We start from the raw sequence: 26,794 nt of genomic DNA on the forward strand, positions 1-26,794 counted from the left end.
CCCAAAAATATGGAAGTAACTTTTAATGATTGACAAGGTTGGGTGAGGTATGTAAAGCAGTTGGTAGTGGAGTTATCTAAATAGTTATATAGTTATGCGTTTGATAACACTATTACGGGGTTTGAAAGTTTGTAAAGCTAGTTTGATTGGCACGTTAAAATGCAATCTGCAAGTGAAGCAGTGAAACATGAATTGTTACATATAAATAAGATTTGCATTGTTTGTATTTTAATGTTCCTATTATATTATATTTATAATACTTTACTGTTTATTTTTATAAGTTTTTAAATTTCCTTATGAGTTATAAAATAAATTGTGTATAAGAAAACTATTCGATGGTGGATCTACCTTATAATTAGGTGGATTAGTTAGGCGTTTAAAAAAATGTTCTGAAACTTGATAGTATTTTTTTAAGAGATTCATTCTAATTTCCTCTCTAACACGTTTCTGAGGCGGAGTAAAATACCCATCCACAAAGTGTTTATCACTTTAGTTACTGCTGTACTTGAAAAGATTTGTTATTTCGAGGTCTCAGCTGTTGCCAAGGCTCTGCTCTAGTTTTGGATGAGCTCCAGGCAAGGTAGCGCCTAAATCTTAGCAATTAGAATCGCCAAACTTGCCAGGGAAATTCTCAAACGCTGCTCAAACAGTTGGCCATTAGCTAACTTGGGCCGAGACCAAACAAAAGGCCGTCCCAGGCGGGCCAATTAACGCAACTAAAGCTGGCCGAAATGCGCCCGAGGAGCTCTTTCGCCCTGGTCACAGCCTTGACCTTTCTCCGGAGGCGTGGACAGGCTCCTAAATATTTAATTGCTTATGCTATAGGGGGTAATGGCAAGGCCCGATTCTGCCATCCTCCAAATGTACTTTAACAATTTGGCCCACTTGGGAAGAGACTTTTAATGGACAGTTCGCCGGCGGAGGAGCTTCCTCTTTTGCCTGGCCGAAACGATTAAAGCCAAGGCAAAGTAATTAGTGACTCAATTGCTTCGCTCTGGCGCTGAGTACCGCATACAAATCGCCTGTTTGGACTTTGATGGGTTATTGGTGGTTTTGTCATAAACCCGTAAGCCGGCACAAGCTGGCCAAATCAATTGCCAGCCAACTGGCGTGCTCAAATATGAATAAAAATAATGCGGGATCACTGGGAAAAAGGTTGAAAATACTTCTAAAAAGTATTCGTAGTAGTATTCGAGCGCATTAAAAAAAAAAAAAGAAATACATTTTGTGTACGTTTTTATTTATTTTTAAATAAGTAAACACTAAACAATATTTATTGCGCAAGAAGTGCACAAGATTTTCTATATTATATATTTTCTTTTCATAAACCAAATATTTCTTCTGATTTCGCACCAATTTGCTGGCCAGTGCTTTTGGGGGAAAAGAGAATTGAGGTCAGGGAAATTAGCGTCAGGCGTGCCGGCTTTAAGTCATTTTGCCAGCTCTATAATCCTCCTTTTACGCAATTTATGCAAATTTATGCAAGCTCCCGCTCAAACGGCAGCTGCTGCCTTCTTGCATCGAAACGGGCGATGGAGATGGGAAATTCAAGTCGGCAAACAAGAATTTTTTCTTGTTTTCGGTCGGCTGTCTTATGCTCCTTTGCCTGCCAAAAAGTTAAACATGCTCATTTCTTAACTTTACTCTGAAACGGACCCAAGAAAAGAAAGCCTCAATGCAGCACAAATTTCGAAATTGCACTTTTCCGGCCCAAGATGAAGTCGCCCCAAGGAGAAAAAAATAAAGCCAAGAGGAAGTGGGTAAAACTGTTGCCCAGCCCCGGCGGAAATACAAAAGCATAAACTTTCCGGCCAAAACTAACCGCAGACTCTTCGAGGCGGTGAGGGGGAGTTCTTCAGTCGAGTGTCCCGGGCCGACATTTGAAAGCGCCGAAATATAAAGCGCAAAATGTGGCGGAAGTTTAATGAATATAAACTTATATAAACTTGCCCGATCCCACAAGTCGGCGGATAAGGCGGCCGGGAGGAAGCAGGCCAAGTAAATTAGCCGAATTCACTCGCCAGAAAGTGGCAGAGGGACCGAAAGAAATTTGATACCTTCCAAATGGAACTGGCATGACAGGTTTATGAGGTCCACAGGAAATCAACTCGTTTATTTATGGAAAATGCTGCCATAAGTTGTCGACCACCTGCGGTGTCGGGAAAAACTTCCAACAGCTGATGGTTAGGTAGCGATTTGTGCAAGGAAACATTTTAAAGTATTTTAAATAATAAAAGAACATAAGCATAAAATCTTGGGGAAAACGATACAAACGATAAATGATTATTATTTATTTAAAAAATAGTTCATAAATTATTTATCTTAAAATAGGAATACTAATTGGTTATCCAAGAATAAAAAATCCTACTCACAAGGTGATTCAAATAAATGTATAAATAAAATAGAGTTTTCCTGAACCCATTTTATTTGACCAAATCCCCAAGCGGAGTCCCAGTCCAACGAGTTATGAATACTTTTTAAAGCCACCCCGAAGTGCATTTGCTCGTCGCAACTGTAGACTCCCCATGCAATTAAATTTATCTCCGCAGCTCTGGGGGATTATCCAAAGAATTAGCAGATAGAGCTTAGGTCCCTGAGCGCTGTTACATTCCGGATCCCCTGTATTTTTGTTTTTATTGCTCTCGTTGTCGGTGCTGCCGAATGCTGTTTGTTGTTGCCCGAACAAATGGCAAAAGTTCTCGCTTTGTTTTCACAATTGTTGACGTGCAATTCAAATGAGTTAACAACGCAAAAAGTGAGTGACCCACATAACGAACGCCAAAGCCAACATCTGGCGAACCGAACTAAAAAAAGCGAAGCTGCATAATAAAAAATAAAAAGCTATAAAGGAGGGGGGAGTGAAAAATACATGGAAAACATGAAAACTTCAAGTTGTAAAAACAGAGAAGCCAGAACAAGCGGCAGGCAACATATGTAAGTCCTCGTTGTTGTTGATGCTGTTCACAGTTGCAGAACAACAAAGTGAATAAGGGCGGTCTGGAGATGGAAAAGCGCCCGGGCGGCGGCAAACAATTATAGCCAGCATTTCCGGAAAACCCAGCAGATTGCTGCCTGTTGCAGACAAGCGGCCATCCACTCGAGTGTTTGCCCGCCCGCCGTCGCAGCGTCCCCGGCGAAATTGCATCCTAACAGCAACTTGGCAAACGCATCAAATGCGCTTAACAATTCAATTAGCGAGACACTGTAAGATGGAGTGGCTGTGGGGGCGAAACTCTGGATCTCCACCGTAAGGTGGAACTTTCGAGCTCCGCCGGCTGGCTGGCAAACAAATGAAGCACCAAATATGCGCACACGAATTAATCAATCGGCCCGGCGGCCAGGGAAAACTTGAATAAAATGTAATTAATTACGGGTTGCTTTCGTTGTTTTCCCTTTTTTGTTGGTTGCAAACTTTTGCAGTTAGCTCGAGCTCCCCCAGCCCTCATTTAAGATGTTGAGCTGCAGCTGAAGACATCCGACCGCAGGGAGCAGGAAGCAGAAACTCTTGTTCAATTTGTTCTCCGCCTGGCATTTGGCATAAGCAATTCTCGGGCTAAAAGGATTTCCCTACACCACCTTCTTCTGAACATCCTGCGGAAAGCTGCTCAGTGCAGCGAAGCTCAGGTCTGGCTAATTTGTCTAAAACTTTTGCACAAAGTCGATATTAAATCAGTTTTGGGCGGAAGAAATTCCGCTTTTGATTGTGCATGGATACAAATTACTTAGCAGAACTCTGTATCGGATGGTTTTCGTTTAAGCCGCTTAGGAAAAAAATAACAATATTTTATCCGCATGAACTTCACAAATATTTCACATGAAACATAAATATAAGCAAAATAGGTATTTTCTTTAATTTCAATTATAAAATTAGAATTATGAATAAACCACATTTTATTATTACGAATTCCAATTTATTTGTACTTTATATAGGTTTCTGATTAAAAGATTATTATTATCCCTTTCCCAAAATCAATCTTATTTTGTCGAGTTCTATGAATTTCTTTAAAAAAGATTGTTTGCTTTAAGATACAAATTTCGTTTAAGCTTATTAGCCCACATACGCTCCCATTTTAGAGCTTTTTTGCTTTGGAAGAGCTACCCAGAACTGGGATTCCAGCTAAACCGAACAATGTGCCTTTCGGGTAGCAAAACACAGCACATTTGTAGGTTGCTTTAGTGAGCCGTAATCGTCTTAGTATAAAAATACGCCACTGCGGCAGACGTGGCACGTTGTCATGGATACACAACAATCGACAGTCGGTGACTAATAAAATGAAATACTATAAAAGCGGCCATAAGGCCGGCGTTTATATGTAATTCAGTGCGACGAAAGGACAATTGCTGGGCTGGGCGGGCTCTTGAGTACAAAATAACTAACCGCAAGTGGAAGGCACACAAACGGAACCAGGACGCTGGACACTGCAGGACGCTGGAGGAGACCAGGAGACAGGAGCCCAGCTGCAAAGCTGGAAGTGAGAAAATAACATTTTAGCTTTCGCTGGCTCGTGACAGGCTCACGAGATCTGGGGGTCCTTGTTTTCGCCACTTTCATCTGCCTGTCCAGTGTCAGTCAGCAGGACTCTTGTTGCTCTCGCCGGAATATATATATATTTATTTATATTTGGGCTGGGGGATGTGAGTACGACGTGTTTTCGGGCGTCGAGTATTTATTGTGCTTTTATTTTGTCAACATTTCGTTTTTGGCCAAATGAAAATAAATTCAAATGATTTATTTACGAGCATTTGATTTATTTGATTTCCAGCATTTGCTTTTTTCATCAGCACTGCAATCGCTGCCACTCCGGCGAAAATAAAATACCACCGGCCACACCCTTTGCACATGGAAATGGTATTGTATTTGCTCAGACTCAGTTCTCGGTTGGCACTGTTTGATATGCCCGGAATTTATTTTATGCGGAATGTTTATTTGATTTGCTCCCGCTTTTTGCCGTTTCATTTTCGTTGCGACAGTCAATAAAAATTGCAGTGTATATTTTTTTGCCATACACACAAGTTATTTGGTGCTACAGCGTTATAGTTCAGTGAAATGGCAGAAATGGAATTGCTTTTTTTCTATGGGATTTAAAAGACGCAGGCAATGAATTTATGCATATACAGGGACTAATTCGAAACAGGATTAAAAAGCATCGCCATAACTCTTTGAATTCTAAAAAATATTTTCGCTTTCAGCAGAACGAAAGTAAGTGAAGAGTATAATTGATTTCATGTGCAGCATTTAAAAGGTTTTTAAACTTTCCGTTTGAAGCACTCTCAAGGCCAATGTGTCAGGAAAGTTTCAATGGAAAATAGAAAACCTCATCAATTTTCAAGGCTTTTATTGGCTCTATTTATTTGCTTTGGGGCCAGAAGGAGAAAGTCGAAACGACCGGGAAAAAGTTTTTTCCTCGCCCAATTCCATTTGGCATTATTTATCTAATGGCATTTGTCGGCGGACATAAAAATAAATAAATATGTATCTGGCCAGACCAGACGCACGCCCTCGGCTCAAGTGTTTATGATATTTTGATTTTATTTCATGCGAAAGTTTCGCTCTGCGCCAAAGTTGTTACATCCGCCCATCCTCGTCGGCATGCATTGATAATAATGACGCGCCCCTTACCGAACGGCCCTGGCATTTTGTCATGTGACATAAACATTTTGTTCTCACGACGACTTTTGTTAGTGGCCCAATAAAAACGCCTCGCCCGGCACTTTTGTCCAAAAACTTTCGTTTATTAAGATTAAAAATGACAAAGGCCCAGTGTTAGGGGGAGTTCACGCTCCTTGGCGGCCCGCTGATAAGCGTCAAAGACACTCGCCTCGGCAGCTCCCGCTGATTCTGGCAGAAGACAAACTCATTCTCGCTTTCGCATTCAAGTGGGTGTCACGCATAAATTTCATAAATATAAGCGTCATTATTTCTGCCTGCCATTTTGCGGCTGACGACATCGCGGAGAAAAGTCGAAGAGCTGCGCATCGGCCACGCCCCCGCTTCCTCATTTCCCAGCCCTTTGTCACGTGCCGAAAAAACTTTTCCACACCCTATCGCACGAACGGAGGATCTGGAACCCGTCTAAATGGCGCAATTGTGCGGGCCTCATGTGGAATTATTATTTTCTACTTAGGGATGCCGGAGTGCGGGGAGCCGATTCAGGCGGGAAATCTTCTTCCAAAAGAGTGGTTCATCCAAAATAAACTATTCAAACAACTCTGTTACTTAAAGTATAAATTTTATAGTAGTAGTGTTAAGTTTTTTAATCCTGATGTTAAAAATTAAAATACATCCCATAAAGTATAGTTAGCATTTTTTAAATGTCTCCTTTACTCCATGATTTATTTAAAAAATAATAATAATTAAAATAATTTTGATAAAATTATGTTCAGTTTAAAAATAGTCTAAAAATAATTGTGGTATAGTTTTTTTACATTGTAACTATTAGAAAATATGTTGCATTTTAATTTTAAAAGGTTAAACAAAAATAAAATCCTGTTTTATCCGTAAGCTAATAAGAATTTACAAGAAAACGATTTGAAAAATGAGATTATATTCTGATCATACTTCATTTCAGTGCTGAAGACTTTTTCTTTTAACTTTCGAATTTTTCAAACGATTGTCCTGTGGAATGCATTTGTTTTGGCAACCATCCCGACTCCTTGGCCAACGTATCCACTCGACTCCGAGCAATTTCGGCAGCCCATCACTCAACTCACAGATCACACTCCTCGAGCGCTCTCGAAGTGCTCACAAGCTCGGGGCTTCAATCATCGATGGCATCGCCAGTTGGAGCGACGGCTAAAGTGACATCAATCAAGGCGCCCGACCACGCCCCTAATGTGTTCACAAACACACTCAAGCCACCACACACAGATACAAACACACACACTCGCGCGTGCCGTGCTTTCCCGTTATCAGCAGCCGAGCTTGTAATGCCGATGCCAAGCGAGTTTGCTGTTGTTTGCTCGTTATATCGGCGCTCGAACGCGGTACCACGTGGCGTATGAGTGCTGGCAACGTCAATTGATTGACGACAGGGAGGCAAAGTAAATCAATTATTGTGGAACCAAAGTTTCGCTTATATTGCCCTGACAAATTGCCGTTTGTTAGCCGAGCAATCGAGCATTTGGATCATTAAAAAGTTGCCGGGGCCACAAAAGGATTGTGATTTCATGGTTCGCAAGAAAAACACAATAAATTTCTTGCCAAACACAATCTTGGTGGGAGCATCAAATTGTCTCCGCAGCGTAAACAACAACTTTTTTTTATTAATATATTCCTCGAGATAGATCAATAGCCAGATACTTGGCTCTCGCAGTGGCCAACAGGGGCTTTTTTACGACCGGACCCCATTTTGCATTATGGCCCGCAGATTTATTTCGCTTTACAAAACTGTCCCATAAATATGCAAATTTCGCTTCCTAAACAGAAAAATATACAAATAATTCTCGGCAAGAGAACGGCGGAGATTGTCAAAAGTCTGTGAATAAATAAAAACTGAGAACTCATAAAACTGCATTATTGGACGCTTGAGTGGAAAAAGTGGGGCTCGGAAAATGAATCAGAGGAAAAAGTGAAGCCGCTAGAGCTGACCGCATATCACTTAAACTTTAGCGGAAACTCATTAGTTTCACTTGCCATTTTGCAGCTGCATTTCGCATCTGAGCCAAGAATGATTTCCATTGCTTCAGTTTTAAGTGCGCGAAACTTTTCCGGTCCGTCGGAGACCCTCGAATCGATGGAAATTAATTAAATTGCAGCTCTGTAGTTGATTAAAGATAGCTGACTAAATGCAGCTTATGCTGTATTTATTTTCCACTCCATTTTCTACTCTCCTTCTGTGCGCTTTTCCCTGCGAAAAGCCAATTAATGGCCGTTTTATAGCCCTGAGTTGTACAAGCTGTTGCCACCGAGGTGTTGTTATTTGCACTGCCTTTAACTAAACTTACTTTTATTATTTTATTGGCGCCCATCTCTCCTTCCGTTTGGCTCGTTTTATGGACGAACTACAAGGACGTGCCCGCGGTGCGGCTTGCCAAGGCTAATATAACAAAGAATTTGTCTTGAGGACATGCCATCATTTGGGCCAATGATTACATTATGCGATAATGTAGCTCCATAAAAGGCTGCAGGGTGACAAACAGATAGTGCTCGAACATGGCGGCGGCGGAGGCGGTGGGCGGGCCATTTCGTTTGCCATAATAAGCTGTAAAAGTGACACATACAGTTGACCTGATTTTGCCATCACATTCCTTTCTGTGCGCATCCTTGTTGTTCCCGCTCGCCCTCGCTTCCTTTGCTTAATCCAACTTTAAAATTATACACTAACGATCCACACACACACGCCTGGGAAGCTGGGAAACCGGTGGTGGAGGGGGAGCGGTGGCAGGAGGTGGAGCTGGAAAAGCGGAGCATCGCGGGAAAAGGGGAAAAAGAGGCGCCAACAGAGCAAGGATTAAGTTTGAAGCACTGAACCGTGCGGGAACTAATGCAGGATCCTGTGCGCTCGTCCTTGCATTGGCTACAATCACACATCCCCTGCTTACAGTTCACCGCGGGAAATGGGGAAAACTCGCTGCTCGGCTAAGTGCTCATTCTGGGAAAACGCAACACTTGTAAAAGGTTTAAATTGTATGTTATTGGAAAATTATAATTCAACTTAATTAAATGAAAGATAGCTCTATAGGACTTAAAATCTTGTTAAATGACAAAAAATGTTATATGCTGTAAATGATTGTGTTTATTTAATTAATAATTAATTGTTTGTGGATAAAATTCGATGAGTTTTAAAAATGAAAATTGGATTGGATTAAAAATTGTTTAATGTGGAGAGGGCATCCTAAATATCTCAGCCCCATTATCACTAGATATGTTCCTGATTTTATAAACGAATTTTTTGCAGTTTGTTTCCTGGCTGTTCCTGCTTGGATTTTTTTTCCTCCCATTTCCCTGACTTTTCCTCTGGAGGATACGAATGTGTGGGAAAAGTCCTTTCCGCTGTTGCGCCTTAGTTGGCTGCAGAGCAACCAAAGTGGCAGCGCAAAAACTCGCAATTAAAGCGAGAAAATACAATTTTCGCTAGGTAGGTACGACATCCACTTGTTTGTCTGCCGTCGCTCTGAAAGATTAGCCAAAATGAAAAATCTCCCAGTAATCTGTCATGCCGGCAGGCTCATAAGCTGGCAAATATTTATTGAAATTTTTAATTTATTCCCGAGCACCGCACGCGCATCTCCTCCTCGCAAGTTTAAAATTCAGCTCAATTATCTGCGAGCTTATCAAATTGCCAGGGGTAATGTGGATAGAATGCAGTGCTAATTAAATTTATAAGAATTCATTTGCCAGCCATTTGCGCCAACCAGACAAAAGTGCCAAAACGTTGCCGTCGGCAACTGTCAACAAAATAAAAAGGAATTATTTTCCAGAATAAATGGTGGGGGGGAAAAAATATGACGCCAGTAATAAAGTAAGCAGCAGCTGACTTAATTAGCAGCGTGCTGTGTTCGGGGGCCTCTTCCGGTTTTCCCGGAACAGTTTTTCTTGCCTTAACAAATACGGAAAGTGGGAGAAAACTTTGCAGTTTTAAGGGGAGAAAAAAAGAGGCGGCCAAACAAGTTGGTCCCGGAGCAGTGACAATAATTTGAACATGTCTCAAGTTGATCATTAGCATATTTCATAGGCAGGCACGCCTAAACAGGACCCAATTTTCTCCAATGCTTTTCCGTTTCCCTTTGCCTGCTGTCAAGTCGGTGGAAAACTTCCAGCCAGCTGCTTGCTGCGCATCGACATCTTTGACGCGCCAAAAATGCACTCAGCCGTGTGACCCATTTCCCCAGCTTTTCCGCCCCTCCCAGTCCCTGGAAAACGGGGCTGCAACTGCCTTGCATTTCATCCCAGCTTCTTTTGATATTTCCCGGGGATGCATTTCACTTCGTCTTCCTGCCTAGACTAACAGAATGTGCTTCGTAGTTACCATAAAATTATTTGATGAACGAGTGGTGAGCCCAATTCGAAATTGCCCCAAGGGTTTTTTGTTTTTTTTTTTCGTTTTGCAGCAAAGTTGGCAAACTCATAAGTTTGGAAATTTCATTTTTACCAGGTTTAAAGGTGGCTTAAAGTTTGCGGAACAGAAAACTTGCAAAGAATGCTGTCATAAGTACACAAGATTACGGGTAAGAAGTTAGTCAAAGTTCAAAGGGCTGGTGGCACGAAACTTAAAGGCAGGCAGAATTTGCTTAAAGTGGTTTAATCACTGAAGAATAATGGTTGCAATTCTTGTTTCTTTTTATTAAAGAATTATAAATACATTTTTTAAATTTATCATAAATTCCAAATTCATATTATTTAACAGAAATTTGCGCCTCAAATCAAATTATCATTAAATTACCTTATCATAGTAGATAAGTTGAGTGATTTTTTCTCATATTTAAGAGCACTATCACTTGGTTAATTTATTCATAACTTAGGGGAAATAATGAAAAGTTTCTCACACCTAATATAGAGCTGCCTAATCTCTGATACATTTGATACACTCCCGATGCCCTTAGCAAAGGTATCCTCACTGGCTTTCACTCAATTAACATTCGGCCTAAGAAATTCGGGAAAATCTCGTCACGTTTTGTTTTTCTTATGAAACATAACAAAGCCCGTCACGTTTTATTTGCCTTTCCCTGCGGTCTTGAGGATTATTCCTGGAGGGGAAAACTCCAGCGAAAAGGTTGCCCCTTTGAAGAGGGAGATTACTTGACTCGCCTTATTGTCTTGCAATATTTTCTTTGTTTGCTCTGTTAATACACTTGAACTGAAGTGGCGGAAAAAGGACCTTTTCCCTCGCTCTCTGTATCCGTATCTGCTTGCCACGCCCCTTGTGCATGTGCATAGTCCACTTTTGGGGCCGGTTGACTCAGCTGTCCAACTGTGTGGACTCCAGTTGAGTTCCGAATGCCCTGAATGGCCAGCACCTCGCCCCCACTCCGGCCTTTATTCGGTGTGCTTCCGACCCCGCGGCTGGTAACATACCAATTAATTTTTATTTATTTTAATGCTGCCCCGTTTTCCTTGGGGGCATAGCACAATTCCCGGCTCTCGGATCGCAGCCACAGTTGCGAGTTCCAGTTTCTGTCGCAAATTTATGCATTACTTGCATTTTATTGACCCACTTTTCTCTATCCATTTCATTTTTATTTTTGTGTGGCACGACGAGCGCGACGGGGAAAAGGCTGAAATTAAATTTTATTTTATTTCAGCAACTTTATTTTTTGGTTGACCGGAAAACAAAGTAAGCAATTTTTGCGTTACACCGAAAAAGTTTCATTTGCCCTTTGCTCTCAATTCTTTTCTCGTAATATTTGCCATAGATGTTCGAGCGAAGTTCAGTGGCAAAGTTTCGACAACAATGCAAAGTTGGGGAACTTTTAAAATCTTTGCGTTTATTTTCAGTTATGTAAACTGCAATTTGAATATCTTAAATTCAGCTTTGCACATTGAACATTTTTTTGGCATTGTTCTCCCTGGCTTGTTGGTTAATTAGAAGCTCCATTGAGCTCAAATGATGTTTTTGTAACAGACAGCCCGGATTGATTGGCAGACAGGCAAGAAGGCTAAAAGTTGAAAAAGTTTCATTTCCGTGGCAAAACAAGCTGGGCGCTTACGTTAAACATACTTCTGAATTATTCTTAAATTATAAAAACACTGTCCTTAAAAAAACCTATAATTTTCCAATGCGCAATCAAAGTAATTCAATCAAAAGTAACTGAGACTACACATAAATTTTCCTTGACAATATAAATTTACAACCATTTTATTCGTTGATAAAACAAATTATTTTACGCAGAAAAATATTTCCTTTTCGGTTAAAAAGGCTTTCCTTTTTTTTAACAGGGGCAAAGTTTTAAGTTCAAGAGGGGCTGGTTTGTTTTTTCGGCAGGTGCTCGAAGCCAAAGCAAAGCGTTCAAGTGGCAAAAAATAAGTTAGCTCGAGTTACAAAGTTATCCATGGCCTGACAGCTCAGTGGGCGGAAACATCCAGGGGGCGTGGCGGGGCAAAGGTTACGCTCGAAGTGCGCTGGGAGGGGGCGTGGTTATTTAATTAGGCTGTTCTTGCCGCTGCCACTGCGAATTTCATTAAACTGTTGTCATGTAGTCATGAACTCCTCGGTCGTTTATTTGCGCTGCTCAAACATTTCCGAATAAATTAGCTTCCAAGTGAGTGGGGAAATTCGCAGCATGTGTGTGTAATAGAAATTTAATGAAAAATTCCTGGTATTTCGCATCTATTGTTTGTGAGATGGGCGGGGGGAGAACCTGCAGCTCTTTTCCTTGCTGCATGCAAATTTCATGATTGGTACGGTATTCCTGCAATGGCTTTCGGTGGTCTTTCTTCTCCCGCTTTTTAAGTCCCTTGATGGTTGCACTATGGCAAGGAGATTGTTCCCAAGACGCTGCCAAAATGTTGCCTAACTTATTTATGTATTTCTTCCACTGGTTAAAATTTCATAAACATTTTGGCCCTGCTTTCTTTCTCCGCCAATCGGCTTAGTTCGATGCCTTTCACTTCCCACTTTGTGCATTGCTATCAAAAATGCTGCCTTAAAGTTAAAAAATTTAAAAAAAATGTATATACCAAATTTTCTATTATTAAAATTGAGAATGTGATGCATGCAGTTAAATACAAAAATATATTTAACATAAATATTTCGACCATATGTCTTCCATATCGGTATGGCATACTTCTTGTTCTCCTCCCGCTGAAATGTGACAAGCGCTTTGATTTGTGCCAAATGCCCATTGAAATTGGTTTTAATGAAGCGTGTCCACTTCAGTTTAAATTGATTGGCGGCTGGCAGGAACCGCAGACCGCAGGATGTGTGAGGCAATTGATAGCATTCCGCTGCCATTTCGGGGCCCTCGGACATTGGACATTGGGGCATCCGCCATGGATCCGCTGAGGTGTGAAGCCCCCAAATGTTATTGGGGCACGTTCGCGGATCGGCTCGTGAGCAATTAGATGCCATAAATCACAGCTGCTTATCTGGCAGCGAGCTGCGGGTCCCTGATTCGATTTCCCCGGCTCCCACTATGAGCTTCGGTTCCCTTGGAGGCCCAGGGCCTCGCGGGCTCTACCAAATTGCTTACACGGCCGCCTTTCGCCACATCCCCATCCACGAGCTGCCTCCCACATATCGAGAGACATTTGGCGGAATCGCAGACCCGCGGCTTTTGGCTTGTGTAATGGCGCGATTTCGCATCCGCGGGATATATGGCCAATTTGCGGCGCAGCGGTGGGAGTTGCAACTATTTTATCTGTCGCAGGCAAGAGCCGGCGAATATAATAATTTCATTTTATTGCTGCACTTTCTTCGGGGCTGGCGCTCGGATGTAAGCCGCAAAGGCGGAAAAACTAGTACTTAAAAGCAAAGCGAACTTTATGAGATAACTTTTTGTTGCATATTTATTATAGGAATTTGGCTAGTAATGGTTTATCAATTCAAGATTACCTAAAATCTATAATTTTCTACATTTTTTCTGAAGTTTGAAATGCGAAATTATTATTTAATATTAATTCCTATATGGTTATCGCTTTCCAAAACTGTACTTAAATCATCCCGATAGCTTATTTTATTCACTGTATCTCCCCATCATCGATGTTAGTTGAAACTATTTATCTTTTTCCCCAAATGTTGAATAGCTCGCCAAGTGAAGCAACTCGAGCGAACGAACTCAAGGACCTCCATTAGATTGAGGGCAATCAGGGGGATTTATGGCTGTTGGCCTTGGATTGCCGAATGATTTCGCTGAGGATGAAATTTGCGCCCGATGCGGCCAAGTTATCCGGGCGGCGCAATTGCTTCCTTAACCTGGCTTAACATTTTCCGAGCCCGATTCCATTACCCAGACAATGCTGACACACATGCCCTAATCATAATGCCACGCATCGCTTTTTATGCGATGGCTTGTAAGGCTCAACCACGAGACCCCAGAGCCACAAAAAATAATGACACCGCAGACTCACTTATGGCAAATGAACCCCAGATGATAAATTAAGAGCGGCGAACATTTCACTTGCAGCCACTGGAGGGAAGTGGGAGCTCAGGTGAAAGTCAGGCGAAAACTGAGGTGTGAAGTAGCCGAGATTCGGGGGAACTTTCCCTTTAGTGAGCTTATGTGTGGAATATTGCGTAGTGCCCTTCAAATTGGGCAAGACAAATGCAAAAATCATGTCCACAACTCTAATCAATTAGCAGCAAGGAAGTGGGCAAGGGGGAAGTCCATCCGGCTTATGGCCTGATTTATGCAACTAATTAGCAACAGCATAATTTCGGGAATATTATTATTTTATTAAGCTGCACATTATGCGAAATGTGATTAGGGCAGCAGGATAATGGCAACGATGACACATATATCCAGCCATCATCCGAACTCTAATTATGCTGCTGCATAAATCATATTGTCCGAACTCCCGACTCGTATATACGCATGCATACGGTTGGGGTTAGTCGGGTATAAGACGTAAGCCCATCAGCCATAAATGTCAATTATGGCTTAGTTTTCGGAGTTCCTGCTCCACTTCGCCGTGAAGTGGTGATTGATAAATTGGTTGATTGATTGCCAGTTCGATCGTTAGCGCTTCGCAGAGCGTATCTCATTTTTTGCAGCTTCGAATTTCGCTCGCCTCTACGGCTGATGTCATAAATTGAGATTAATCGTGTTTCCGATGGGCCTTTCGTTTTTTTTTTTTGGTGGGGATTGACACTGTGTGTACACAACATGAATGGCACTTAAGCCGCTTAGTGTTTTCAGATTTGTGGCCCGAATGCGACGTTTTGACATTGTTGCTGCATTGTTCATAATTGTTTGCGTTATGCACCCAATTTGTTATATATTAACTCGTTTTCGGTCGTTTAGACTTGTTTGGTTTTGCCCCAGGGCCCATTTGTTTATCTTTCACATTTTATTGCAAAGCATTTTATTGGGAGGGGTAATTGAACACTTGGTCCATTTTAGTTATAGATATAAGTGCACCACAATTGAAAATAATTTTGAATTCATGACAACCTTAAAAATATTTTTTACACCACACAAATGTTGTTTGTAACTTTACTGTTTCTTTTAAATAATTTTGTTAGTTTAATAATCCGAGCAACTTATTGAAACATATTAAAGCCATTAAATGGTGTCAGACTTAACCCACACGTTTTTATTTCCTCTAATCTAATTTTAAATAAAACAGTTTTTTCTGTTTTTAATTTTAAAAAACGGAAAAATTGTGGCAAGCCGAAAACATTGTTTTTATTTAATCTTGTTGTTTATGGTTCATTGAAATTGTTTTAGTAATTTTTAACTGTCAATTAAGCGTTTTATTGTTGTCAAAAGTGTTTCTTTTTTTGTACCACACAAATTTGTACCTTAATTAAATTCAGACTGATAAACTTCGCTCCTAGTGCCTAACTACATTATTTTGTTAGCCTTAAAACTTTTTTAATAGTGCTGTTTTTTGCTCATCACATTTGCCGTGTTAGTTTACGTTTTTTTCCCAATTATGTTACACACTCTAGTGGTCTGTGCAATTAGTTTCATTACTTTAAATTAAATTCTTGATTGCATAAAAATTGCATTCCACCTGAGCGCACATCGAAAGTTTTGCGAATTCTTTTTCAAAACTTTTCACACCGTTTTGCGCGCAAAACAGTGCTTAATTAATGTGCACGTGCGTGTAAATTCCGCGGATAGTTTGACACCATTCTTTAACCGTTCGCAGTTAATTGATTCCATATTCCATTAATCATTACAAGAGCGGTTTCGCTGAATATTAATTAAGGCGGTCGCACGCACGCATCGATTGTGATAAACTGGCGCTTAAACGACGCCACATTCTAGCACGCGGATGTATCAATTTAATTCCTTGCATTATTTACTCCGGCTAAGAGTGATTGCCATGGAGATTCGTGCGTTATCAGCGCGTCGCGTGTAAATTCTGGGCCATCATATCACATTAAAATAATTTATCTCCTTCATTATTTCGGTGGATATGTTTGGGCCCGCGGAGGACCTCCAGGTGCTTGCCTACCAAAAAGCGACTTTACATTCGGCTGCAATTTTTCATGCTGTTCACAACTCAGCCACTCGGAGAACGCACACACATATTTCGGGCACTCGGATGCCGAAGAACGCGCACGCCGCCGTCAACAACTCAGAATGTACTGAAAGCGCGAGTCCTGCGACTGCGGCGTCGGGATGCTGCACTGTACAGTGGGCTCTCTGTACAGTAGCATTACAGTGGCACTTACTGCTACGCCAAGGACATTTCCTAATGTGATAACAAGCGCTTGCGGAGAGGCCGCACTGGGTTAGTAGGTTGCCAGCAGCCGGCGTTCGCGAGGAGGGAAATTTTCTCTTGCCGGCTGGCTTTGCGGGCTAACAGTTGGCCAGGATGGCCACGCATTTGCTCTGTCAACTCAACAAGTCAGGCTAACAGAGTTGGCAGTGCCAACATGGCTCATAAGTTCGGGGGAACTTCTCTTAAGCTATTATTACATGCATTAGAAATGTAAATCACTGGATAAGTATCTTGAAGATATTTTTGAATATTTTATATTCTATATTATATTCATATTTTTTAAATATATTTATACTTTATTAATTAAAATTTGATTTCTTCTAATTTAAAACCAAAAGACTTACTGAACAGTTGCTCCTGACAAAACATTTTAACTTAACATTTATTTTCCTCTCTTCAAGGAAAACTCTCTTAAATTGCCCTTAGCTTACATTACAAATTGGGTTTTCCACCAACCTCTGCTAGACTAAAGTTAAATGCTCTTTTCACTCCAACTAAAGCCAGGCTCTCTTCCTCTGTTAGCCCACTGCCAGCATTTGCCAAGGGCTAAGCCCAGTACAAATCCAAACAAATGGCTCGGTTATTTAATTACCTATATCTCAACTAATGATACTGGAAGGCGATCGAAATTGGTGAAGAATTTTCTATTAGTGTTGCAGCTGACATTACTCAAAGCTACTTCGAGGGCTAAACTGGCAGTTAAAGCCTTAAATTTTCCTACCCGGAAAATGTCGCCATAACTCATAGTGGTGTGTGTGCGCGTCTGTGTAATGTGTGTACGTGTGTGTAACGATTGTTGCATAATTTAAGTGCCTCCCAACAAAATAAAAAGGGTCGGGGCAAAAATGAAAAACGAAAAACGGGAAAAAGCGTGGAAAGTTGGAAAATGATTTAAGCCGTTCCGGAGTCAGAGTGCGGCCATGTCTGCATGTGTGGGTGGCGGCTGGGTGGCCGTGGCCATTACTTTGTATTTAATAAAACAATGTTGTCGACGCCCCAACCTGAGTGTTCGCCCCTGTCAAAGGCATTACCCTGGGTTCCGGCTGAAAAATCTCGAACGCCCCACACGGGGTAGTAAAAAAATTTTGCAACTTATTTATTTAATTTCCCCGCTTCCCCTTGTTTATTTGCGCTGCAAGTTTGACTCCATAATAGAGTGCAAACAAAAAGGGAAAGTTGTATTTTAAATATCGCATTTTTTTTGTTACTTACGCTTTGGTGGATGTCAGTCAAGAAATAATTCACTTACCTGAAAAAAGAGAGATAAACGGGTTTAATTATAACATTAAGGGCATTAATTAATAGCGGAAAATATGAAGTTTTGTTTGAAAACATGATCAGCTTCGGTGCTTGTGGATAAACAACTTCTGCTTCGTTGTTCAATACTTTTTGTGCAATCAAATGTTGTTCAGTGACTGCATTGCATTGTTTTGCGTTTTTTGTTAGCAAATATCATGGAAATTTTAATTGAATGCAAATTTAATATTTTAGGTATACATTTTTGGTTGCCAGAATGGCCTTTTTAGTGCGGCATCGGCTGAACCTAATGGATAACTAAAGCCCGAAATGGCCGGATAACTGAAACGCCTGCGGCGCTGTGATTGGATTCGAACAGCTTCGTTTTGGATCGCCTTGGCATGTTCAACTTGGCTGGCTGAGTCGTGTACCAGGCATTTCCGCACTGGATTTATGGGCGAAGCCGATCCAGCCCCGAAGTATGCAAAATATGCCTGTCTGCCCGGTCTTGGCTGGCAGGCAAAACATCTTCAGTTACTCAAGACGCAACAAAATGCCCCCGAACGCATCGCCAGCCCCTGAAGTCTGGCCGAAACCGCAGAAATGCATTAACCCACCGAAAATTCAGAGGGGCCGGGCCAGCGCTTGTGGATGCCGACTAAATTTGCAGAAGAGAGCGGGCTAATATCAAACGGATGTGCCAAAGACAGACACACACGGGCATCTCCTGCCCCTCTCTCTGGGCCATCTTTCTTCGCTTGGCAACCTCGCTCCGCCTGCACTTGGCTTCGGCTTCCGTATACATTTGAGCAGTTGAGAAATGCATGTGGAAAATGCCAGCCACTGACTGCATTTGTTACTGTAACCAGTTGGAGTTGGGTGCACTCTGAAAAAATCAGCCATAGTTTGAAAACCTCTAAGATATCACGGAACATTTATCAATTTGTGGCATACCCCAGCTCCCCAAAATTGTATTCCTCAACAATAAAAACAAATTTTCAAATATCCACATTGTACAAGATCGTTGAAATATAAGTCTTAGCTTTAAAAAAATTATATAACACACTAAAAGTACCCAAGGAATTCTTAAGAACGAAGTTTATAATTTTTGAAAAATATAGTATAATTTAGGTGTATCAAAGGTTGTTACGTATTTAAATTATCCGATTAAAAACTTTTTACGTGTTTTTTTAAAGCACCTTTTATTTACTTTTAAAAATCAGCTAATAACATGTTTTAAATTTGGTTTCCTAAATTTACTCTAATAGTTAGCCAACTCCAACAAGGCCAGCTGCAAAAGGTTGACTTTTTAACTTATTTTCACTTGCCTCATTTAAAACTCTTCACACTTTTTCTCCGAGTGTATACTTTTAAGGACCTGCGTGTGCATCCTTGTGAGTGTGTTTGGCTAAGCGGCGCATTTCCTGGCCTGTGCCATCAACTAAATAGCATTCATTTACGTTGATTTATGCGGAGCAAGGAAACCGTAGAGGCTGAGTTGGTGAAAGATCTTTTTGCGGGGAATATTTATGCCCCGAAAACGACACTTTAAAGTTGCAATAAAAACTGTGTCGTTCGCTCGCTGGGCCCCCCTCTGTTATTTATAGTTGCCAGTCCACGATGTAATTACTTTTTCAACACGCACATGATGAGGTTCAGTTTTCCGAAGGGGGGCACTCAACCCTCGGGTCAAACGGCAATGGCTGCATTAGTCGTCAGGGTTCGTCGTTGTCAATTGCCAACTGCAATTGATAAATTGGCAATGGAGACGGCTCTCGCCATTTCCCCCTCATTTTCCAGGGAACTTATTCTTCGCCTGCTCCTTTTTCTGGCATTGACAGTTCAATGTGCTCACTGATGCGCAAATATCAACTCCAATACACACTCTCGGTAGTCTTTGAGCAGCCCTCCTCGAAATTACCACCTCCCCTTTTTTCCCGGTTTTTCCCATTTTCACTGCGCTTTTTATGGCAGTTCGTGACCGAGTTGCAGTCGCTTTAAGCTAGTTTTTCCAGCGAAAAGTACATATATACTGCGCCCCATCCGATTTTTCAGTTTTGTCTTTCCGCGTGTTCCTTTGAAATTGAATTAGTGGCAATGGCAGTTGGGTTTCCTAATCTCCGAATGCTTTCCAGAGGTTGCCAAGTAATGGATGTGATAATTTGTTAAGGTTCCATTTGCTCGAATCTCTGGCAGCACTTGGCTTTCGATTTGTTTTCAGTTCATATTGGCAGTCAATATAAAAAGGGATGGGATTACTTCATTAAGAGTCAAGGGTTTGCAATTTAAGACAGCTTTTTTACAAAGGGCTTTGCTCAGAATAAATTCGGCTCACATTAATTAAAATTTCTACATTTCTTTTTTTCCAGTTTTTGAAATAATCGACTAGATAAAATGCAAATGTGCCGCATATCACAAAAGACCTTCATTTAGATTGAGATCGGGTTCCATATTCCTCACAATTTACCGACCTCCCTCGACTTGTTATGCACAAATAAATTTGATTAAAAAAAAACTTTACTTAGAAGGCAATATACACCGCCCGACGACTTGCATGAAAACTGAAGCCACAAAAGTGCGCATATAAAAATCTCATAAATTGAAATAAATAAGGAAAATAACAATTTCAACCGCACACACAGGCACACACCGGGGTCATAAAAATAGGGGAACCCCCACAGAACGTTTCTCCTGCAGACCTTGTTGTAATATTCATAACTCTTTTCAAATGTGGTCAAGTGCTGGGCGAGTGTGTGTGTACTGCATGCGATGTCCTGCCCTTCTGGCCATTTCTGCGGCCAGATTCGACAGCTTTTGATATTGGCCCGGCCTGGGGATCCGACCAGAAGCAGAATAGCAATAACTACAGTTGAGTGAGCTTAGCTCGCTTTTGAGTCTAAGCCGCCAGAACCGACCTGACTTGAGTTGAGCCTGGCACATTTTATTAAAACCGAGATGGACGATGGAATGGAGTCCGAAAATGTCCACAACAAGATGCACTCTTCTTCGCTTTGCATTTTCCTGCAGAAATGAAGTCCATGCTCGGATGCCAGGACCTCTTGCTTTGTGACTCGTATTTTTATTACATTTCACCCGCCTTCTCCGCCGTGTCTGTTGCATTGTCTGGCGATTTATGGATTTTATTTGGCCACTTTTTACCCCCATTGTTGGCATTTGTCGCCTCTTCTGCGTTTGGTTGGCTTATTGCAGATACTCTGGTGCTATCTGCTGCCAGGGTATCTTTCCCTGGCATTTATGTATACACATATGTATTTATTTATATGAATTGGAATGGCTGCACTGTTTTCGCACTTAGCAACACTTGGAGTTCGGGATCTAGGGTGTTTCGGAGGCTGGGGCTTATGTTTATTGGCCATGAAATGGAGACATTATGGTCAACTCACAGCGAGCTGCCAGAATCCCAATTCTGGGCTCTTCTGCGAATCGCCTCAATGACATTAACCCACTTCAAAAGCTTACTGCATGGCGCTCCAGTTAAATTCTAATTAAATTCACACTTTGCCAACCCCGAAAGGCATTCCACACACTTGTTCACTGACCATTTTGTGTGCTGCCACAAAGTTGAAATGGAAGAATGGCTGAGAACGGGCGGATCCCTTTAATGAAACCGCACACGGTTCGGCCGCAATTTTAGTTTTCACATAAAAGCCCCAGTGAAGCACTATAAACCGAGGATAATAAACGATGATAAGATGCTTGAAAGCAATTACAATGCATATTAAGTATTTATGAAACAAAAAAACGTTTAGGCTAAGCGGGGGATAAAGAAGATACCCCAAGCGCGCAGAGCCGAGGAACAATCATTTTCAAACTCAGCTGGGCGGAATTGTTTGGAGAACTTTTAGGCTCGCCGGGCCGCATAAAACAAAGCAGAGCGTAAGCGCAAATAAAACGTTACAAAATAATAAAATGTTGCGCCTGGCTACCTCGTAAAAAAGCCAAGAAATAAACAAGGCGAAGGGAAAAAATGTGGGAGTGGCGCCAAAGGAAATGTGGGGGAAGGAAGACAATACTTGCTGCATGGGGAGCCAAAAATAATTTCCACGAAAAACTTGTATTGTGTTTTGTGCACCTAAAAAGTTGTCTACTATTTCCAGGACTTCTACATCTCCTTGCTAGTGTGCGTGTGTGTGTATCTGTGAGTGTATGTCAAACGATTAGTGCAGGACTTTCAAAAGTTTCTGCGGCTTTCAGTGGGTCTGGAAAAGGACCCTCGGAGCTCTACTGGTTGTCCTTTTAACGATGCCGCGAAGAGAAAAGTTTTGTGCAAATAGTTTATGGTTATTGCAGTCGGAATACATGGTATATACGGGGGTCCTAAGTGAGCTTGAATGGTTTAAATGATTTTAATTGTTATTGTCAACATTAATTGGAGTGGGCTAAAAGTTTTTAATGGCTCGAAGATAATGTGGGCCCGAGCAAATTTATCAAAGTTAGGCCGATAAGGCAGAAAAGAGCTCATGGAATTTCACATGAATACAGGGATTAGCCCCGAAGACAAAGCGAATCACAACCCTTTCACCTGGTTTCCCCTTTCGAAAACCTTTCTAATTAGCTGCAAAGAACCCATCTCGCGTTACAAGGGCGTAAATAAAAATATTTTGCCTGCCGAAATTAATTAAAACCCATTTTCTTTTATGCCTCAAATATGTTGTCAAATTCAAAGCGATAAAATATATGTAATACTCAAAGAGGATTTCCCAAAAAAAGCGAAGCAGACAATAATAAGAAACATCTATACGTGGGCCCCGAAATATCCTTGGAAAAAAAGCCGGTGAAATACGATAATTATGCGACATTTAGCAGTTTAGCAGGCGGCAGGAGCAGCCAGGACGTTCGGGCATTCGAGCAGCGTAATGGCTGTGAGAAGGCTGCTCCCCGTCGCAGGGGCAAAAGCGAAAGTAAAAAAGGGTTACAACGCTGGGAAAAGGACGAAAAAACTGGAAAACACACAGCGGAAATTACAAGAGCCGCCAGTTGGCAATGGCGCAAAAAAAGGCAGCGACAAGGGCCACAAATGCAAAATGAAATCGAATGCGCAGGGAGTAAATGTGTCAAGGGGCGGCATGGGTTAACATTAATGGGGCCGCCGATGTGGGTGCGGGCGGCAGTGCGTCGCTCGGTGGGTTAAAGTTTTTAAAACTCGTTAGTATGCGCAACGAAACGAAAAATCAACAATTTCTATTTTGATTATATTTTTACCACTGTGCCGGATAGTTTCGGGTTCGTTCCTCCGCCGCCCTTAGCTATTAAATGGCGTATCGGTTTTTATTTCTGCGTTTTAGAACCATCGAAAAATGAATTCTGCAACTTTGTGTATACCTTTGTTGCATATGAATACAGAAAAGTATTGAAGTCCAAACCAAATCCCATCAGAATGCAAAATGGTTACAGTCAACTTTCTTTTTAGGATTAATTTATGGATTTCTTAGATCACTTTTTTGGTTTCAATTAAAGAAGTATTTACAAATATTTATATTTAAACTTTAAAGCAAGCACAATTTGAGCTTGTTATTAAATCATTAATACAATACTAAATGGAACAAAATATTTACTTTGGAGGATATCTTTCTTTTTGGCTCTTAGTTTTATTATTTTTACAAAAATCAGTTTAAAATTGTAGAAATTGCTATTTTATTTGACTATAAATAAACTTTAAGGTATCCCAGTTTCGAGCTTAATCCTTTCAGACCCTCTGTTATAAAAGGCCTTTTTCCAAAAACCTAACCAGGCATATTTAATAAGCATTTAAATGAGCAAAGTTGTGGGCCCGAAAAAAAGTTTTTTAGCTCACTGCCGAATATGTGCGAGTTTACCCCGGCGTATGCGTGATTTCCTTCCCCTAAAAAAAACTTTTCAAAGGCCGATAGTTCCACCTTCACCTCGAGGCAAATGAGTCTGCCATAAAATTAAAAGAGCTCGCCCCAAAAACGTTACATGAGCGTATGCGAATCATCGTAAACATTTGCCTCACATGACAGACAAATTTCGGTTAATGGCCAAGGCCATAAAACGGATTTAAAGCCATTTTTTGTGGTCTACTGAAAATATGCTGACCAGGCCGGCGACCTCAAATCTAAATTAATGACAAAGCTTAAGCTTCTTCCCTCCAAAATGCAGCCACAAACGCTCAACATTAATCAGAATGTAGAAGGTTGGCCTTTTTTGTAATATTTAAATCCGGGCATTAGTGCCGGGAGGCCAGCCTCAAATAGATAAAATGCAAATTCAATCAGCACAGTCAGCTTAAAAAGCGGGCATTAGAATGCTTTAGTTTCGATGATTTCAATGAATTATTAAAATCTTGTTGTCCACCTTTGCGGACCTTTCTGCTCTATGGTAGGCATGTAGGTCAAATTGGGTCCGCTTGGCTGCCTGCTGAAATTTCAGCCATTTTGCAAGTCAACTGAGCGGCAAAGGAAAGTCACTCAGGAAGGATGTTGCTGGAACGAAGGTGGCTTTCACTCTCGCCCACCCGAATCGTTGGCCTCGAGCATGGAGATCCACTCCCCCTATTTTTCTGTTGGCCTTTGTTTGCCGAAAGAGCTGCAAAAATAATTGCCAGGGCCGCAATTTTCGTCGTAGTTTAGTTTACTTTCTGGGCGAAAGTCGGGCAAGCTGAAGCTCAAAAATGTTTGTGGTCAGATTTCGGAAACATTTTGAAAAGGGAAAGTTCATTTGACGGAAGCAGGTATGAAAATAATAAACTATCATCCACCATAATCGGGTTTAAGCAGAGCAACTAATTTAGTAAAGCTCACAATGATGATAACCACAGTGGAGTCTTAAAAACATATGTAAAGAGAATCGGTTTGTTTGTCTTTTTATGTTTTACTTAAAATACTCAACATCTTAACGAATTACTAAAAAATAATAAATGATTATTAAAAGAATGTCTCAATCTGGGTTTTAATAGTTAATAAATACTCATAAACTATCTTAATGGTACAAATATATGTGTGAGATACGTAAAAAATATAAATATTTCTTTGTGCAGCTGGGAAATCACTTTCCTTATATTACTAATTCATGCATTTACTGCTGCACAGCCTCGGGAAAGTTTTCCCTTGCATTTCTTGGCTGTCACTGGCATGAGGTTTGGCTTTTGGCCCCTGGCTTTGGCTCCCCGTCGGTTCAACTGGCTTGCTTGGCTTACCTGCTTTCTTTGGCCCCGCATGCTTGCATATGCATAAGTCAGAGGGTCCGCCTGAGTGACATGGCCAAAGCCCCGTTTGGCTGCCACTGCTGCTGGCATACGCTGCGTATGCGCAATCTGCTAAGCAAGTCTTCGGGTCTTAGCCTAATTCCACGTAAGCGCATTACAAGCTCCACAAGCTGTGACTCTTGCCATTAACCCACCAGCAGTGCAAATAATTTAATATCTGATTTATGCGACGATGCACACCGAGTGACTTAAGCCCCGAATTCCCGGTAGCCGGGAATAATTGATGACGGAGGCTCCCGAGTTTCAGCCTGATTATACGGACTCAGCGGGCTTGAATGCCTTCGATTAGCATGCCAAAGTTTGGCCGACTGGCATTCGTTGGCAGTCTTGCGAAATGCTCTTGTGGCCACTTTTCAGCCATCGACACTTGGCAGAACTTTTATTGCCAGTGCAGCTGCCACAGGAGATTTAAATATTTCACACGATTTATTGAACTTTCGGATCGCTGCACTTTTTGACACCATCAAATTAGTATCAATTATTTATACAATTTGCTCCGAAGCTTACAGCTTTGATAAAAATACACTACGCAAAAAAAAGAGAGAGATGAAGAACCGTATGTGTTATAATAACAATTTGGCAAATCATTAAAAAGAATTTATATTAATTTCTTTTTTAAATTCTTCACAAATAACAAGACATAAACAACAAGTAAAGGCAAGTGTAATATATTATCTCCAGTCAATTATGGTAAAACATAAAATGAAATAAAAAGGTACAATCTTCAAAAATATTTTTTGAATTACGTTTTTTCATGGTTTTGAAATATAATATTTTAGTCCATGTCAAAGACCTTGGGACGCACAAAGCTCCCACTTGAAATCCCTAAATATTGTACAGCAGCTCCATTTTAAATCCTTAAATATAATATGTGAAATGTTTGATTTATCCTGCAACAAAGTGGAAGGAAAAACAAAAAGGAGTCCGAGAAATTGCATTTACGCGGTTCGTTAGACCAACAAACAGAGAAAAGAAGCGGGGCAAACGGCTCAAAGGCCAAACCAAGTTGGTCCAAAGGCAAATCCGGGTCGAAACGGGTCGTGTTGGGTTGCTCTTGGCCAGAAGCACAGAATTGCAGCCAAACATTTTCGAGTGGCAGCAGTGGCAGTGGCGGCAGTAGCAGTAGCAGCAGCAGCAGTTCCAGAATTATGCTACAAATTTATGAGACGACATAAATTTTGCAATGTTTGTTTTGGCTACACACACACACACACAAACACACCCCAACTCCCTGCTCGGTACAAAAACAAACCCAAATATCTAAAGCACACACACCAGGGCGAAAAAGCAGTGGCGGCCTTAACCCATCCCACACAGCTGGGGGTCGAAATGGTCCTGCTCTATGATGAATGTCATGCGGTGAAATTTTAAGCCAGCAGAAAAACCAACGCCTGCATGCAAGTGCGGGAAAAGGGGGCGGTTCGGGAAAGGGGGTGTGGCGCATAAACCATCGCCTCGTCATTCTAAAATTGAAAAATGCATGCAACTGTTTTGAAGGTTGCCTTTTGCATCGGCAATGGGCGTCTTTCTGGCGAATTTTACATGTCCAATTTTTTGCCGCTTTCTCCGCCTGTGCCTCCTTCCCCCTACCCTGGCATTTTCCCCGCTTTTCCTTTTAGTTTTCACAAATTCCGAAGCCCCTCCCCGAACCACCCATTCATCCGTCTTTCTCACCAGTGTCCTGACAGCCAGCGACCTCCAAGCGCCGGCAAATAGACAGGCATGTAAATTACTGGCACATGTGCGTTAGAGGCAGCTGCCACGCCCATCGGCATTATCCCGCTGACCCCAAAAAGTGCAGGAATTTATATTTGGGGCCCGATCTGCACGTCCTGCATTGATGCAGTCCACGTCCACTTCAAGTGCTTCGGGCACTGGAGTGCTTTTTCACCTTTTTTTAACGCTTTTTCCGAGGGCTTTAATCTCGGCGGAAAAAACACTTAGCATAGGGGGGCAAAAAGAGAGAGTTTTTCGGGATTTGT

General features: G+C 41.4%; 1 protein-coding gene and 1 long non-coding RNA gene across 3 annotated transcripts in view; both read right to left on the reverse strand.

Annotated features, from left to right (window-relative positions):
• Nucleotides 1–26,794, reverse strand: part of LOC108033865 (putative neural-cadherin 2) — a 116,138-nt gene that overhangs the window by 37,531 nt on the left and 51,813 nt on the right. The window contains exon 1 of one of the 2 annotated variants that reach the window (XM_017108508.3): nt 16,061–16,183. The exons of the other annotated variant lie outside the window; for it this stretch is intronic. The gene's annotated coding sequence lies outside the window, so the exon portion shown is untranslated. Of the gene's footprint in view, nt 1–16,060; nt 16,184–26,794 lie in introns of those variants that run through there. 2 annotated transcript variants of the gene reach the window in all.
• LOC127010754 (uncharacterized) lies at nt 3,989–4,704 on the reverse strand. The gene is made up of 2 exons (XR_007763524.1): nt 4,519–4,704; nt 3,989–4,466 (listed from the first exon to the last, which is right to left on the reverse strand). It is a non-coding gene; the product is annotated as an uncharacterized LOC127010754 (long non-coding RNA).

The sequence above is a fragment of the Drosophila biarmipes genome, chromosome 2L (genome assembly GCF_025231255.1).
Source record: "Drosophila biarmipes strain raj3 chromosome 2L, RU_DBia_V1.1, whole genome shotgun sequence".
NCBI lineage: Eukaryota > Metazoa > Arthropoda > Insecta > Diptera > Drosophilidae > Drosophila > Drosophila biarmipes.